Raw genomic sequence first — 18,960 nt, 5'->3', positions numbered from 1 at the left:
TGACACATTTACTGTAGCAGGACACTGAATGTAGAGAATAATTTGTGAAATTTCAAGACTTGATGAAGATCTTAAATGCATTTGAATTTCAGATGGGACTTACTGATGTCTTTGAAATTGTTTAATACCTGTATGGGTATTTCACTGTTGCCTGTTTTTCAAACTAGAATATTGACCAAAGTGACAGGGCTCAGTGCTTACAATTAATATTTTTTTCAAAATCATGCATCTAAACTAACCCCCAGTTAGGGGAGAAAAAATCTTAAAGCTGACAGAATTAGCACTAAAGTGGCCATATAACCATAAGCCATATGTTATACCAGTTCTAGATGCTTGGCACTTGATGTAACCACTGAGCCCAATTGTAATGTCGTTTTATTTCCACCAGTCAGCACTGAGATGTTTATTTTATTTATCAGTGACAGAGTTCACTATAAATAGTTTTATCTTTTTTAAAATAAGATAATTATCGGAAGCAGTGTCTTCCATAATTATGACAGTTATACTGTCGTCATCCAGAAAGCAGCATCTGCTACGAAGAAATGAAAGCCTATGACATTTCTACAAGTTTAAAACCTCATTATCGGGAGCAGTGTCTTCCATAATGTAAAAAAATAAGGTAGTTTTTGCCTACCAAGGTGTATATCGGAAGCAGTGTCTTCCATATGTTTCACTAAGGTGTATAAGAATTATTGGGAAATGGAGTTCCCATAATTTAACTTTTATTTGAATAGTGGTAGAGGCCATTATATGCTTCTGATCAACTGCAGTAAGTTTTATTTGCTTGTGTATATTGTAATGTGGGTTGTGTGCTTGCATCAGGGCCCTCAGTGCCCTGAGAATGTATTTTCAAACATGTAGCTCTCTTTCTTCTTGTTACCTGGATAAATGGCGGAAAGAAAAAAATGTAGTGACCAGTAAGCGGGCAATAGAAAATCTATTTGAATGATTGCTAATTATTGGATTTGTTGTTGAAAAAACTGGCAACTGGAAGAGCTCTTTTTGATATGTGTCTATTGGTACAATAATAACTGGTAATTTATTTGTGAGGGCAAGGTGTAGATTTATTCTGTGTAGGCGAGTGGTGGCCAACCATCTATCAATGTGGACTCCAACCCAACATTTGTCATGTGACATTTGGGGAGGAGTGGGTGAGTGAGTCCTGTTGTAATTCTATTTGATTCCATGGTTGAATGTCTTGGTGAGTTAACCTCTAACTCATTACCTGAACAGCAATGGTCTGTCTGCAGTAATTGGAAATAAAAATGGGAAATGCTCGGCTGGTCAGGATGAAATGGAGGTTGATGACCTTCAATTAAGATCTGCAGTCATTTTGTTAACTGATCAAATGGTTGTAAATGTAACCTAAATGTTGACCTGTCTCTAGAAACTGGTTCTTTTGGTTCTTTTTGAACTCTCACTGCATCCTTATAAATAATCCTGGTTGATTAAATAATAAAAAACATACCTTTTGATCCATGCTGATTAGCTTAATGTTGCCTAAACCCCCACAGTGTCACTGCATAAACTTTGTATTCCCTGACTTTTGACCTATGTACATGTGCTTTGGCAAGCATGGTGTGTTTGGTATAGACAGACTTGATGGGCTGAATAGCTTCCAGTGACAAAAGACAACCTGGAATATGGCGATTACAGCCCTCCTTGAGTGTGAGCACACATATTTTGGGCACGCTATTGCACTTTATTAAAATAATAGATGAGCTGAAAATCTGGCCCAATTGCTCCTATTCTCCAGAGATAATAGCAATCAATCCAGTGGCCAATGCATGAAAACTATCATGTCAATAGAACTCTAATCAAAGTAGTGTACAAGCTCAAAGCTATGTTATGAAATCCCTTTTACTATGAGAATTTGGGAATCTGTTTTCGGGTTAAGGTTCTTCATAATGGTTGGGTTAATATGTGAGAAGAGTATTTAACTCCAGATCCAGCAAACAGTTTCTTTTGAAATTGAAATATTCAATTGTATTTTTCTGCCTACTTGAATCTGTACCTAGTTCAGGAAAGGGAATGTTTATTAATCAGGCTGCTCTAAAACATGGAACGATTGATTGCTGAGGATGTACAACATAATTTAAAAGACTAATGAGAAAATGTCCATTTGTAACAACATTTGATGTTTCTTTAGCTCCTGTAATGTCCATATTCATGAATATACAAAATAAGTGATGAATGAGTTTCTAGTGATTCTGGTCATTGGTACTTTGCATTTTATATATGGGCTATTTTGTTTGTGTTGCCTTTTCCACCAGGCCACCTGATACTGCATCGGCCTGACTTTATGCTTTTTTACTGCACTATTCAAAAAACTGTCGATTCTCTTCTTGCTCTTGTTTTTAATGCATGGCACTTGTGTTTTAAGCAGAATAATTACTGAATCAAGCGAGCCTTTTCCCAAAGACGCTCTAGTTTTAAAATGTTTTCTGTTTTGCGTATGTTTGAAATAAATCTTAAAAATATAATTTTGGATTCTATTGTCATTTACTGCAAAGAAACTGGTCAATGCACCCATGACGTACAGTTGATGTTACACTGGACTTTGCTCTCACGGGCTATATTTGTAGCCACACAATGTTTGTAAGCTAGCTAGAGTGCCTTTTATAAATTGTCAATTAAATAGTCTTTTCAGGTTCTCCCCCCCCCCCCCCAAGGTTACACCCCCTTATCCGAGCTAAAACTAGTCAAACAATTGACATGCAAACTGATGAATGGGATAAGAGGTCAGTTGGGATGCCTAGCAGCAGGTATTTAGATTGGCCAAATACAAACTCAAATGCAATATTTGAGTCGGATAAAACATCTGTGGCACAAGCAGGTGTGAATAATAACAAATGTGGCTTATGAATTCTGAGCTGTTTAGATTTATTTTTTTGTGGTATAATGAAAAGCGCTGTTTTACATGCTTTCCCATTAGATCAGATAATATTACATAAATACAATGAAGTCAAACTCAAGTACAATACGTGGAGCAAAGGGGATGATACAGAGTGCAGAATTTTTTGTATCAGCATTATAATGCACCAAATGTTAGCAAAAGGTTAGAGGTGAATCGGACAGTACACTAGTTTATAAGAGGGCCGTTCATAGGTTTGTGAAGAGAAGCTGTTCCTGAGTTGGGTACACAATTTCTACAGAAGTACAGTGATTTTTTTTTTTGCATACAGTTCAGTAAAGTATTGCCATACCGATGCACAATCCCCAATTAGTACAAAGTGTATAGAAGTAGTTCACTGACACTGCATGCAAGAGTCGCCAGGTTTTGACGTTGTATTCAAAATCCAGTCCGGTCTGTGCTCTCGGAAAGGAATGAATGACGGAGTAGACTTCGTGGTCCGAATGGCATAAAGAGATAGTGATCGACGTCAGGAAGCGAAGCGGTACATATACCCCAGTTTGCATTGACGGTGCTGAAGTAGAGATGGTTGAAAACTTAAAATTCCTAGGAGTCCATATCACCAACTTCTGGGTCACCCATATTGAAGCAACGACCAAGAGAGCACATCAATGGCTCTACTTTCTTCGAAGGCTTCGGAAGTTTGGCATGTCCCCTACAACTCTCACCAAGTTCAACAGATGCACCACAGAAAGCATTTTATCGGGATGCATTACGACTTGGTTTGGGAACAGCTCCATCTAAGACCGCAAGAAATTGCAGCGAATTGTGGATGCAGCCCAGACCATCACACAAGCCAACCTCTCTTCTATTGACACAATTTATACCTCGCTCGCGCTGCCAGGGCAAGGCCAGCAGCATAATCAAGGATGAGTTGCACCCTGGGTTCTCACCTCTCCCATCTGGAAAAAGGTATCAATGTGTCAAAATGTACACCACTGGATTTGGGGACAGTCTCTTCCCAGCTGTTATTAGGCAACTGAAACATCGTGCCACAACCAGAGAGCAGTGCTGAACTATCTAACTGATGATGCTCGGACAATCTTTGATCGGACTTTGCTGGCTTTACCTTGCACTAAACGTTATTCCCCTATCATGTATCTATACACTGAATGGATCGATTGTAATCATATATTGTCTTTCTGGTGACTGGTTAGCATGCAACAAAAGCTTTTCACTGTTCCTCGGTACACGTGACAATAAACTAAACTGAACTGATGACTTATGAACTTAAAATTGGAGAATTCAATATTCCCACCGATGGGTTGTAAGCCACCCAAGCAGTTCCACTACTTTCAAGCTCCACATGGACTGAAGCTGAGGTCAGAATTCAATGATATTTGCTGGCAGCGAGTCAGCAGTTCGACCCACATTGCCACTGTGCAGCTGTCATCGTGCCAAGGTGTGTTTATAGGACAGGTTCTGAGTTTATCAGCAATTTGAAAGACTAGTTGCCTTCAGCAACAATGCTGCCATTAACACTTCCAAAGGCATTTAGCATTGTGTGGTCTGATTACACACGCTCAAGGAAATGGAACAAAATCCATCGTGATTGTGTCTTGGTATGAATTACTTATTTTGTAATCCTTTCAACTAACAGCCTGTAATTAAAATGTTCATTCGAAAGTCCTGATGCTTCCTGGTGGCATGCTTGGATATGAAGCAATGTGAGTTTTTCCAAACAAAACTGCCTTTAGCCTGCTCTCTTCTACAGTAGAGTTTGATGGATTTGCATGCACTCTTGCTGCAGAAGTGGCTGCGAAATCAGAAATTCCGCACCGACCAGCGATCCCCACACACTAACACTACCCTACACACACTAGAGACAATTTTACACATTTATACCAAGCCAATTAACCTGCAAACCTGTACATCTTTGGAGTGTGGGAGAAAACCGAAGATCTCCGAGAAAACCCACGTAGGTCATGGGGAGAACGTACAAATTCCGTACTGGCAAGCACCTGTGCAGTCAGGATTGAACTTGGGTCTCTGGCGCTGTAAGGCAGTGGCTCTACCCCTGCACCACCGTGCCACTATATGCACGTGGTTTTAAGGATAACTTTTCTCAGCATCTCGGGTTTCAAAATGGTTCTATGCACCAAAGTCACTGGTTTTATCTTAACTACATTTGTCACACATCTTGAGGATCTGTTAACCCTGATTCTCTGAAAAATCCTTGTTATCTGAATTAATGAGGCCCCTTTATTTGAAAATGGGTACCAACTTCAATTACCAAAAAAACAGACAGACACAAAATGCTGGAGTAACTCAGGGGGACAGGCAGCATCTCTGGAGGGAAGAAATCGGTGGTGTCGCCAATTCCTTCTCTCCATTGATGCTGCCTATACCACTGAATTACTTCAGCATTTTGTGTCTATCTTTGGTGTAAACCAGTATCTGCAGTTCCAACCTACATAAAAGAGACAGAGTACTGGAGTAACTCAGCAGGTCAGGCAGCATTTCTGGAGAACATGGATGGGTGTTGTTTCGGGTCGAGACCCTTCTTGGGGAGGGGGTGGGAAGTGAAGGGGGGGTTGAGTAAAAGTTACCTGAAATTGGAGAATTCAATGTTCATTCCGTTGAGTTGTAAGCTACCAAAGCGGAATATGGGGTGCTGTTCCTCCAGATACAAATACTAATCTGTTTTCCAGCACTGGAGTTACTCCAGTGTTTTGTTTTCATAAACTGCCATCTGTAGTTCCTTGTTTCTACAGGGTAAACAGGAAAACGGGCGCTTAAGAATGTATATCGAGGGTACCTGCCTGCATTAACCAGAGCCTGGAATATACAGTAATGGAATGGAAGTTAATGGCACAGCCAGATAAAACTTTAGTTAAGCTTGGCCTAGGCTGGAGACTGTACAGTTCTGGTTACATTATGGGAGGGGTGTGAATGCAGAGGAAAGGTGCATGGTTACCTGAGATGCAGCTTTTCAGTCAACTGTGAGGAGAGACTGGATTGTCTGGGCTTGTTTTCTTTTGTAGAGAAGAAGGCTGACATGACACTTGAATAAGGTAAACACATAATGATGTGCAGAGATAGTGACAAACATTTCCCCAAGCATAGATGCAGAGAGCATTATTTAAGTTAGGGGACAGGAGAGCCAGAGGGGATCAATGGGGTCTGCGTGGAAAGGGTACCAGCTTTCAGGTTCCTGGGTACGCACATCGCAGAGGATCTCACCTGGTCTACCAACACCATCACCACAGTAAAGAAGGCACAGCAGAGACTCCACTTCCTGAGGATCCTCAGGAAAACCAACCTGCAGGAGAAGCTCATGTTGTCCTTCTATCGCTGCTCCATCGAGAGTGTGCTGGCATACTGTATAACCACATGGTATGCCAGCTGCTCAGAAAAGGACAGGAAGGCCCTTCAGAGGGTCATCACGACGGCCCAGAAAATCATCGGCTGCTCACTGCCCTCCCTGGAGCACCTGTTCAGCCTGCGCTGCCTCAGTAGAGCAGGCAAAATAATAAAAGATCCATCCCACCCCGGCCACCGTCTGTTTGTTCATCTGCCCTCTGGTCGACGTTTCAGGTCAATCAAATCCCGAACAAACAGACTTAAGAACAGTTTTTACCCCAGGGCCATACGAGAACTGAACACTACCTGTGCACTAGGCAACACCGTTAAAAAATCTTGTACTTAATTTAATTGTATTTATGTATTTATTTGTTTTTGCATTTATTGCATATATGTTTGTACGCACCGTCAGGATTGGCTGTTTTTTAATTTCGTTGTACTCGTTGCAATGACAATAAATGAATATTATTATTATTATTATTATATTATTATTGAGGATGATTTACTTTCAATCAGAGGGTGATTGAAATCTGGAACACACTGTCCCAGGAGATGGCGGAAGCTGGTACTTTCACAACATTGAAGTATCCAGACCAGCCAAGGCATAGCAAGCTATGAGTGAAGTGCTGGAAAACAGATCAGCATTCGTACACCAAGCATAGATTGGGCAATTGTTTCACTGAACATCTTCGCTCAATCTACCTTGGCTTACGTGATCTCCTGGTTGCCAAACACTTTAACTCCCCTCTTCCATTCCCATACTGACCTTTCTGTTCTGGGCCTCTTCCACTGTCAGGGTGAGGCCAAAAGCAAATTAGTGGGACAGCACCTCATATTTCGCTTGGGCAGCTTACAATCCAACGGTATGAATATTGATTTTTCTAACTTTAAATAACCGTTGCATTCCCTCGCTCTCCGTCCCTCCCCCACCCTAGTCGGCCTACTAGTTCCACTGTCGTCCTGCTTAGTTTCACTGTTTGTATCCATTCATTATCACCTCCACAACCAGCAATGGACTATTGTGGGCTCCACCTTGCCTTGATCGTCGTTGCTGGCTTTGATTTGTCTTTTTGCATACCTTTCATTCATTTGTTCTGTGTACCTTTTCATATCTCTAGTTGCCCCTCTCCCCTGACTCTCAATCTGAAGAAGGGTCTCGATCCAAAACGTCAGTTAGATTTAAACCAAAACAAGAGTTAGATTTACCTCTTGGGGCTAAAGGAATCAAGGGATATGGGGGGAAAGCAGGAATGGGGTACTGATTTTAGATGATCAGCCATGATATATTGAATGGCGGTGCTGGCTCGAATGGCCTACTCCTGCACCTGTTTTCTATGTTTCTATGTCACCTATTTATTTTCTCCAGAGCTGCTGTCTGGCCCGTTGAGTTACTCCAGCAATTGTGTCTATCTTTAGTATAGACAGGTATATGAACAGCAGGGGCACAGTGGCTGAAGGACCTATTTTCATGTTGCATACTATTTAAAGTGTTAAATTTGAACTCCACTGAGTGAGCCTTGCATGAAATGTGTAGGGCCTTGGCCACAATGGCATTTCCATTTAACTTTTCTCATGCTGCTGTTCTGCATTATCAGTTAAATCTGTCACCAATTGATGCGTTAACCTTTCTTTCCCCATGCTGGTTCTGACCACCTCACTTTCCCTGAACAGATTACATTTGTGAGTATCACCTATCTCTCTCTTTCCTGTGGGACTCAGCACCATTTAAGGGACGGCACAATGGTGCAGTTAGAAGAGCTGCTGTCTCAAAGAGCCAGAGACCCAGGTCCAATCCTGACCTCACGTCCTGTCTGTGTGGAGTTTGCATGTTCCCCGAGACTGCGTGGGTTTCCTCCAGATTTTCCAGTTTCCTCCCACATCCCAAAGACCTCTGGGTTTGGAGGTTAATTGGCCTCTGTAAATGGCCCCTAATGTGTTGGGAGTGGATACGAAAGTGTGATAACATAGAACTCGTGTGAACGAGTGTTCAATGGTTAGTGTGTACTCGGTGGGCCGAAGGGCCTGTTTCCATGCTGTAACTCTAAACTAAACTAAATCATTTTTTTAATCTTGAAACTACCTCACAACTAGGAAGTGGGTTTTTGTTGATCAGTAGTATTTCCGTGCAAGCTGAATGGCTGTTTACTATGTTTTTGTTGAAGGAGCAATGGTCAGAAAACCTGGGAGCTTCATAAATATCATCATTGATTATAGTCATGGGTTCACACAGCATGGAAACAGGCCCTTTGACTCAACTCATCCATGCTGATCAAGATATCCCATCTGAGCTTGTCCTATTTGCTTGCAATGTGCTCATATCTCTCCAAACATTTCCTATCCATTAACCTATCCAATATTTATTTAAATGTTGTAATTGTACCTGCCTCGACTACTGGCAACTCATTCTATATGCCCACCATCCTCTGCGTGAAAAAGCCATCCATAGGGTTCCTATTAAAACTTTTCTCTCTCAACTTAAACCTATGCCCTCGAGTTCTTGATTCCCCTACCCTAAGGAAAAGATTCTGTGCATCAACCTTAACCATTTCCCTCATGATTTTGTACACCTCTGTAATATCACCCCTCACCCTCCTGCGCTCCAATGAATCAAGTCCTAGCCTGCCCAAACTCCCCTTGCGGTTCAGGCCCTTGAATCCTGGAACCATCTTCATTAAGTCTTTGCTGCACTCTTTCCAATGTAATGGCACCTTTCGTAGAGCAGAGTGACCAAAACTGAACACAATACTTCAATGGCGGCCTCGCCAGCAAGTGGTGCAATTGTAACATAACATCTCAACTTCTGCACTCAATTCACAATAGCCTTCTTCGCCACCTTATTCACTTATGACACCACCGTGTGTTTGTAATCTGAGATCCCTCTTCTTGGCAACATTCACCAGGTCTCTACCATTCACTGTGAAGGTTCTGCTCTGGTTTGACTTCCCAAAATGCAAGATCTCGCACTTATCTAAATTAAACACCATTAATCATTCTTTCGACCACTTGTCCAGCTGATCAAGATCTCACTGTAATTCTTGGTAATCATCTTCACTATCTATGATACCACCTATCGTCATGCTATTTGCAAACTTACTAATCATTCTCATTCAAATTGTTGATATAAACCACAAACAGCAATGGGCCCAGTACCGATCACCTAGGCGCCGCTAGTCACAGGCCCCCAATCCATAAAATAACCTTCCATCACCATCTTCTGCTTCCTACCATGAAACCAGTTCTGTATTGAGTTAGGTAACACTCTCTGTCCCCCATGCAATCTAATCTTCCATAGCAGGGGGCTCCAAACTTTTCAGCATGAGGGCCACATTATATATTTGGCACATTTTTGTGGGCCGTAGGAAAAAATAAAGAGGTGTGAGTTTTATAAATTTAATGAACTCAAAAGAAGTTTAGACTAGTTTACGTTCGATTAGATTAGGAAAGGTTAAACTAGGTTTGGTTAGATTAGGTTAGTTTACATTAGGTTTATATGACAACAAATAAATAATATTCAATTTTTAAAAAGAGCTTGAAATTTTGGAATATATATATACCGTAAGTATACAATTATTTGTAAAACAGAAAAAATACAGTGACCACCACTGGGGGAGAGAGAGGGGGGGTGGGGAGAGAGAGGGGGGTGGGGAGAGAGAGGGGGGTTGGGGAGAGGGGGGGTGGGGAGAGAGAGGGGGGGAGAGAGGGGGGGAGAGAGTCAGGGTAGAGGGAACAGCGGGTGAGAGCGGGAGCTCAGGGAGGGGTAGGGTGTCAGAGGGTCCGGTGCAGGAGCGCCGCCACTTGCAGGGTGCTTTTCTCTCCCTCCCTCTCCCCCTCCACCACCCCCCTCCCTCTCCCCATCCCCATCCCCTCTCCCTCCCTCCCTCCCTCCCTCTCTCTCCCTCTCTTTCCCCTATCCCAGAGCCAGCGAGATCTGTGCTGCCCCTTCACTCTCTTCCCCGGCCCCGTGTCCCTCTAACACAACAAAATAAGAACAAACACAAGTGTAGTTGTTGTTCAGAAGCCCCTCATCCCCGGGGTTAGCGGCGGCGGCGAGGAGGGAAGTTTCACTTGTGTTTCGCTGCGTTCGAGGGAGACGAGAGTGGAGCAGCGGCGCAGATCTCGCTGGCTCTGGGAGAGAGGGAGGGAAGGAGGGAGCAGCACCCGCTGACACCCTCCTCCTCCCTATGCTCCCGCTCTCACCCGCACTCCCTCTCCCCCGACTCTTCTCCCCCCCCTCAGGTTGAGCGGCTGCGGCGAGGAGGGAAGTTTCGAGGGGGCGCTGCGATCTCTCGCCTTGTCCCGGCTCTGGGTCGGTGGCGATCCACTCTCCGGTGAACCTTCGCCGGCAGCATCTGTCTTCAGTCCCCGCTGTCTAAGAGCTTGCCGCGGGCCGGATAAAATCTCATGGCGGGCTGGATGTGGCCCGTGGGCCATAGTTTGGAGATCCCTGTTCCATAGTATCCTACCTTCAGGAACCTTATCAAAGGTCTAGGATTTTTTTTAGCCGACACATAAAATGGATCAATATAAATGCGGTGGCATTTAAGTATTGCAATGAAGTGCCAACTCACATGTAATTTTTGCTCCTCGGGTAAAGACCAAATGTGTGGCCTGGTTTGCTCAGTCGGCTCCACTGCCTATACTTGCTGTTGCAACTCCCAGTGGGCCTGCATTTGACTCTTTGATTGGTATTGATATTATTGTCATGTGAGACAGTGAAAGCCTTTGCATGGTATCCAGATCATTCCAATCCTTACCATTAAACTTATTTGCCAAGGCAGCATAATCAGTGATAAATGGATCACACGGTGGACTAGTACAAGACCGGCCTGCGTTACCTTTTCTTAAACAAGCCACATCCTTATTTTTGGAGCCATAAAGATGCTGGAATCTATAACAAAAAACAGGACGATGGAAGAACTCAGCAGGTTAAGTAACATTTGTGGAGGCAAAAAGCATATTTTTTCTCTTTCCCATCAATCCCTATACATTGACTTACACCTTTTGCCTTGAGATGCTGCTTGACCTTCTAAGTTCTTCCAGTTTTCTGTCTCTCCCTTTGGCATCTTTCAAAGTAGCCTCTGAACGCCGCAAGTTATTGAACATAATTTTAAAAAAATATATATTGCTTTAAAGTACATGGGTGGAACCGTTGATTTAAACCTAACAATAGAAATAGTAACTTTTAAAATTACATTTTATTTTGCCAGTTGCAAAAATCTTTAAATAAATGAGCAGAAAAACAAAGTGTTGAGTTTCCAGCATCTGCAGTTTCTCGTGTGTCAATTGAAATGGATGTGCCAATAGCTTTGTGTCGGGTCAAAACGGAAGGTACGTCAGAGATTTCTCTATGTAAGCCTGAGCATGAGCATTTTCAGCTTTTGAATTGTTGCCGGCAGATTTGGGACTTCTACATTTGTAGGTTGTATACCTGAATTTCCTGGCATTCGTGGGGCAAATGCTGACGGTTTGCCACATCAAAGCGCGGAGAACTGGTCAAAGTTACAGTGTGTGGAAAATGTGCATTGCTATGTACGGATTTGACCACTAGATGGTGAAAGAAAGTTGTACAACGAGGTAAGGTACGAACTTGCTGGTGTGTTATTCTCAATCTTGTTTTTTTTCTTACACTGAGTTTTGCTATCACAGCTATACATTAGGTTTATTTCTCACAGCAGGATAAATGTTAAGATCATACAGAAATTAATTATTTATAAATAAATCAAGAGATTCTAGCATTCTTTTATTCAAAATTTAATCTCAATTATCAAAGGTATTATTAAAGAGGTAATAACTGCATTTGGATAGCAGTAAAAGGATAAGTCCAAGTCAGCATGGATTTATGAAAGGAAAATCGTGCTTGACTAATCTTCTGGAATTTTTTCAGGATGTGACAAGTAAAATGGATGAAGGGGAGCCAGTGGATGTTGTGTATCTAGACTCTCAGAAAGCCTTTGATAAGGTCCCACACGGAAGATTGGTGAGCAAAATTAGAGCACATGGTATTGGGGGTAGGGTGTTGACATGGATAGAAAATTGGTTGGCAGACAGGAAGCAAAGAGTAGGAGTAAACGGATCCTTTTCAGAATGGCAGGCAGTGGCGAGTGGAGTGCCGCAAGGCTCGGTGTTGGGGCCGCAACTGTTTACCATATAAATGATTTGGAAGAGGGAATTAGAAGCAACACTAACAAGTTTGCAGATGACACCAAGCTGGGTGGCAGTGTGAACTGTGAAGAGGATGTTAGGAGGTTGCAGGGTGACCTGGACAGGTTGAGTGAGTGGGCTGATGCGTGGCAGATGCAGTATAATATAGATAAATGTGAGGTTATCCACTTTGGCTGCAAAAACAAGGAGGCAGACTATTATCTCAATGGTGTCAGGTTAGGTAAGGGGGAAGTGCAGCGAGACCTGGGTGTCCTTGTACATCAGTCACTGAAAGTAGGTGTGCAGGTACAGCAGGCAGTGAAGAAAGCTAATGGCATATTGGCCTTCATAATGAGAGGATTTCAGTATAGGAGTAAAGAGGTTCTTCTGCAGTTGTATAGGGCCCTGGTAAAACCACATCTGGAGTATTGTGTACAGTTTTGGTCTCCTAATTTGAGGAAGGACATCCTTGTAATTGAGGCAGTGCAGCGTAGGTTCACAAGATTGATCCCTGGGATGGCGGGACTGACATATGAGGAAAGATTGAAAAGACTAGGCTTGTATTCACTGGAGATTAGAAGGATGAGAGAGGATCTTATAGAGACATAAAATTATAAAAGGACTAGACAAGCTAGATGCAGGAAAAATGTTTGCAATGTTGGGCGAGTCCAGAACCAGGGGCCACAGAATAAAGGGGAGGCCATTTGACTTGAGAAGGAACTTTTTCACCCAGAGAGTTGTGAATTTGCGGAATTCTCTGCCACAGAGGGCAGTAGAGGCCAAATCACTGGATGGATTTAAGAGAGAGTTCGATAGAGCTCTAGGGACTAGTGGAATCAAGGGATATGGGGAGAAGGCAGGCACGGGTTATTGATTGTGGACGATCAGCTATGATAACGATGAATGGCGGTGCTGGCTCGAAGGTCCGAATGGCCTCCTCCTGCACCTATTTTCTATGTTTCTATGTATTCTTGACGTAGTTCTAAATAGGGGCAAACTGAGATTTCTGTAAGTTATAATTGGATTAGATAGACATAAAAAGCTAGAGTAACTCAGCGGGTCAGACAGCATCTCTGGAGAAAAGGAATAGGTGACATTTCAGGAGTCTATCTTCGGTTTAAACCAGCATCTACAGTTCCTTCCTACATACGTACCATTGTATTAGCTTTATGTGAACAGTATTATGCAGAAATTAAGTTCTATTGACTCTTGTTGATCTGAAACTTCGACTGTGTTTCTCTTCTTACAGAAAGAGGCCTGATCTGCGGATTATTTCCATCATTTTCTGTTTTTTAGATTTCCAACATCTACAATTTTTTTGACTTTCTAAAGGTTCAAAGGGTTTAAAGGTCTGTTTATTGTCACGTGTACCAATTAAGTTACAGTGAAACTCGAATTACCATACAGCCATACTAAAAAAAAGCAACAAGACACACATCTATAAAAAGGTTAACATAAACATCCACCACAGCGGATTCCCCATGTTCCTCACTGTAATGGAAGGTAATAAAATCTTATCCACTTCCTCTTTATTCACCCGCGGTCGGGGCGATCGAAGATCCCGCTGCCGGCGAACGAAGCTCCCGAGGTCGGGGCGATCGAAGCTCCTGCGGTTGGAGCTCCCGAAGTCGGTCTCTAAACAGGGACCATGAGCTCCACGATGTTAAAGTCCACAGGCTCCCGCAGTTGGAGCTTCGATGTCGATCCCTGACAGGAATCGCCAGCACCACAATGTTAAGTCCTGCAGCCTCCCCGCGGCTGGAGCTCCCCGAAGTCAGTCCCCAGCAGAGGCCTCCAACTCCACGATGTTAGGCCGCAGTGCGGACAGAGATACGATATGGAAAAAGATCGCATCCTCTTCGAGGTAAGAGATTTAAAAAAGTTTCCCCCAACCCCTCCCCCCATATAAAATAAGCGAAAGAACACTAAAAAATTACATTTAACACATACTGAAAAACAACAAAGAAGGAAGGGACGAGACAGACTGTTGGTGAGGTGCCCATTGCTGGAGCCACCCGGTGGTATTGACTCTTAATGGAAAAGATTGACATAACTTCCCTCTTAACGTGTTCAGCATAATTGGTTCCTCATCCAAAGATATATAATAAAATAAAACATCTGTGGGTTCCAGACAGGTTAAAACTACTTACAAATCTGAAATTCTGACGTAAATTAGTTTTAGCTTAATGATGTGCACAATACTAGGTGTTTCTAAAATCCCTTTAGAAGATCTTGCACATCTCAATGGAAGACTTTAATTTTTCATATTGAAAAATTGAGATTTTTTTCGAACAGAACTAAATATTTTTGAAGTACTAAATATTTGGATGGACCTGACCTAAGTACTTTTGGTCTACCTGCACCATGAAGAGAAACTGAAAATTTGTGCACTGAATTTCAGCGGAAGACCAGTTATGATTTAAATCAATTGTAGAAATGGATCCAATAGAAAGAACCAAATTTAGTGAGATACCAAAGAAATGCCTTTGAGAGGCTGATGATTATGACCAAGGAATCATTCTGTTTTAGATGCTTCTGGAGAAACAGGTAAAACTTTCCTTATTCATCTTCCTTTGTCTAAAGTTCCTTGTCAAAATATCATTGGTCTGGCTGTGGCATCATCAGGTTCTGACAGAGGAAAATTGCTTCAACATTTCTGACAGAGGAAAATTGCACATATGTCTTTTAAACTACCTTATATTTTGACAAAAGTGGGCACTCCAACATCCAACATTGGTCACACAATTGCAAATGAAAAAAATCTAAAAGATTCTAAACTTATAGTCTGTGATGAATGTGGCTCACATTACACCCACTGGAACAATAGATTGAAGGGGAGGGATAGCTGGAGATTTTTAACAAATGCTACCATCAATCCCAAAAGCAGTTGAATGGAAAGCATCTGTTAAAACATTATAGATTTGGTAAAATGTTAAACGATTACACTTTTAAAGCCATATGTGAGAGCAATTGACACGTGACAGTGTTTGCTTTCAGTTATCACGACCTAGGAAATTAAACCCAAAGACTCACCAGGGATGTTTTAATTAAAATTGTGGGCCAGATTGTTACATTCTTTTGTGATCTGATGCAAGCTGTTTTAGCAACTATGCACTGTTAAAACATTATCAGTCCAAAAATTATTACCACTTGTAATTGAGGCTACAATACCGACTGGATAAAATGTCTTCACCCCTCGGATACCGTTTATCCAATCTGATCGATCTTATCAATTCAAGTGATTTCATTTCCATCCTTAACTTAGTTTTACCTGTTCAACTATGAGCATTGACAAGGTGCAAGGACAATCGGCAAAAGTTGTTGGCTTTAAATTTTAAAATTCCATCGTCAGCTATATATAGCTGTATATATAGGCTGCTCCACATTTGAAGATAAAAATAATCTATACAGTTTTACTCCAGATTCAAAAGAAAGAAATGTAGCTTCTGAAGCATTCTACCATCAATTCATTGGAATCAAGTAAAGTTACACATTGAGCATAGGTTCATAACTACTTAAAATAAATTATATTAAATGTAACTTTTTGTATACATATTTACTTTCAGTGTATGTTTTTATTAGTAACTTTAGTTAAATTACATAATTTTAACACCTAATTATATTATTCATGGGATAATTATATCGAGGATTTGTGGCAACATCTACCGTAAGACTGATGAAGGACCTGGGGATCAGCGGACAAGCCCTACGCCAGGCTATCAAGGAAACATCACAGGTGGCAGAGCGGAGTAGCCAGTGGCTCTGGCTGAAGAGGAAAGACCCAATCTGGTCTCCCAAATAAGCCGGCTAGGCAGATGCCGAGGGGGGTGGTTCTGGGACGCCAGAATGCACTGCTGAGCCTACTGGAGACGTCGTGGGTCCAATCAGCGAAACGTCGATGAAAGTAGGTGCCCACTTGATAACCCCAATGACGTGTCTGCCTAGCCTTTCTCAACATCGGAGGAGCATAGGTGAATGCATAAGCCTCCCATCACCACCGGGAGCAAGTTGACATTTGGCACTTTGGATTTCTAACATCTTGTCCTGTGTATTTGGAAACATTCATGGGATAATTATATAATTGAGTTAAATTTTATTTCATTTACAAGGCGTGTTATTAAACCGATTGCATGGAAATAAATGCATACATCATAAAAAGGCACAAAGCTCTGGAGGTAATTCAGCGGGTCAGGCAACATCTCTGGAGAACGTGAATTGGTGATGCTTTGGATCAGGACCCTTCTTCAGATTTCTCCCTTCTGTAACATCATGGTTGCCGGTGTATTAACCTGGGCACTGACAGGTCTAGCAGGTCACGTATTCATAAAAAACACAAAATGCTTCCAGTATCTGCTTTGAAGAGCCCTGTTTGCCACCAAAATCTTCAGACTAAAACACTGACAGTCTCTCCACAGATGCCACCTGACCTGCTTTTTCTATTTTTGTTTCAGAATTTCAAGCATGAGCAGGTTTTCTTGATTATCACACTTGTATAATAGGTACTGTCAATTCTCATGATTAACATGATTCAACATCATATTCCTGCCAAATAGAAATCCACTTTGCTGAACTGGGTATAATTTAAGTATGAGAAAAGACGAAAGGTATATTGTTAATTGATTGTTTATTGTATCAACACTCTCCTAGTGGTCAGACAGTTGTAACAAATTTGAGCACAGTCTTTTAAATTTTTTAAAATTCAAAATAAACTTTATTCAAGTAAAAAATATGTACAATATCGGAACCATGCAAAAAATTAATCCTATATTCTTGGAGGTTATACATACATTGAATACTGTTTACATAAATCACACAATTTTACGCCACATTCTTGCCACTCAAATCTCTTCCCTTATTTTGAGGGGGGTCTCCACCACTCCCTGCCCCCCATGTCCAGCAGTGGAAGGATCCTGGACATCACCCTCCCCCACAGAGCCTTGGCGTTGACTGCTCCGAGCATCAGTGCGTCCCTCAGCATGTACTCCTGCAGTCTGCAGTGGGCCAGTTGGCAACATTCCCCGACGGACATCGCGCTCTGCCGGGAGGTCAACAAAGCTCGGGCAGACCAAAGAGTGTCTTTCACCGAGTTGATGACCTTGTAGCAGCACTCGATGTCCATCCCTGAATACGTCCCTGGGAACAGTCCGTAAATCACAGAGTACTCTGTTATGGAGCTGTTCAAAATAAATCATGACAGGGACCCTTGCAAAACCTCTCCAGACTCTTTTTGCAAATCCACACTCTGCGAAGTGGTGGGCAACCGTCTCCTCTCCATAGCAGCCATGCCAAGGGCAGTGTGCAGTGGTAGTGAGGTTCCGACGGTGCAGGTAGGATCTGACTGGGAGGGCTCCCTAAATCTAGGTCGGTGCAGTGTAGAAATACTTGTGCACTTTGAGGCTTCCATCTTTCGTAGAGGACATTAAACTGCACCACTGTCTTTTTCAGCTGTGGTAGTTTCTAAGAACAGAAGAGTTCTCGATAATATCCAACCCAGCATTTAACCTCAACCAACATTAGTAGATCATCTGGTCTTTATCATGTTGATTTTTCGCTGTTGGACTTCTCGGAGTATAATTAGTCCACTATTTTTCCTATCTTACAAAGATACTTGATTGGCTGTCAGGTGTTTTGGAATTTTTTCCCCTAGCTTTTTTCCTTTCAGCTGCACAGTTTAACAAGAACCATTTGGAAATGACAACGGTTGTGCTTTCCACATTAACCTTCAAACGGATGAAGGCCTGGGTACTAATACAAGCGCCCACAGAGTTCTGTGACACTTGACAGCCTTGACTTGTTGGCCCACAGGCCTCATTTGATTTTAATGAATGACTGCCATGGGCAGCAGGGGCTTGAAGCAGGTTTGGCAACAAACCCAGTCTGAGATTATTAATCACCATTGCAGTTCCCGGGACTGTATTCAAAAATCATTGTGGTTGGATCTCAGTTGGCTGGGCATGTAGACCTGGGATGTCTGAACACACCTGGCTTATTAACATTCAAATTGGTATCAACATATTTGCAAGGCCTTGTAGTATATTTACAGACCTTCACAGGCCTTAATTTTCGATTAGTTTAGAGATACAGTGCAGAAACAGGCCCTTCGCCTCACCGAGTCCACACCGACCAGTGATCCCCACATATTAACACTATCCTACACGAGGGACATTTTTTACTTTAATGCCATGCCAATTAACCTACAAACCTGCCCGTCTTTGGAGTGTGGGAGGAAACCAAAGTTCTCGGAGGAAACCCACGCGGTCACAGGGAGAACGTACAGACAAGCACCACTAGCAAGGATCGAACCTGGACTCTGGCACTGTAAGGCAGCAACTCTACTGCTGTGCCACCGTGCCGCCCATAATCATGGCCATGGACTTGTTGCTGACCCTATTTGATCATACAGGTTGACCTCTCAAAGTGAACCATTTCCAATAAAGGAAATGTAGAAAGCTTCACCCAAAACCAGACCCCAAAATTTACTCAAGCAGTCTCTTAGTCCTCTGAATCTATCCAAATTTGTGGAAGAGAAATTGTGTTTGATAAATTGGCTACAGTTCTTTGAGGATAAGACAAACAGGGACCAGTAGGTGATAAAGGATGAA

This window comes from Rhinoraja longicauda, chromosome 13 (genome assembly GCF_053455715.1).
Source record: "Rhinoraja longicauda isolate Sanriku21f chromosome 13, sRhiLon1.1, whole genome shotgun sequence".
Taxonomy (NCBI): Eukaryota; Metazoa; Chordata; class Chondrichthyes; order Rajiformes; family Arhynchobatidae; genus Rhinoraja; species Rhinoraja longicauda.
This window is presented reverse-complemented; position numbering follows the sequence as displayed.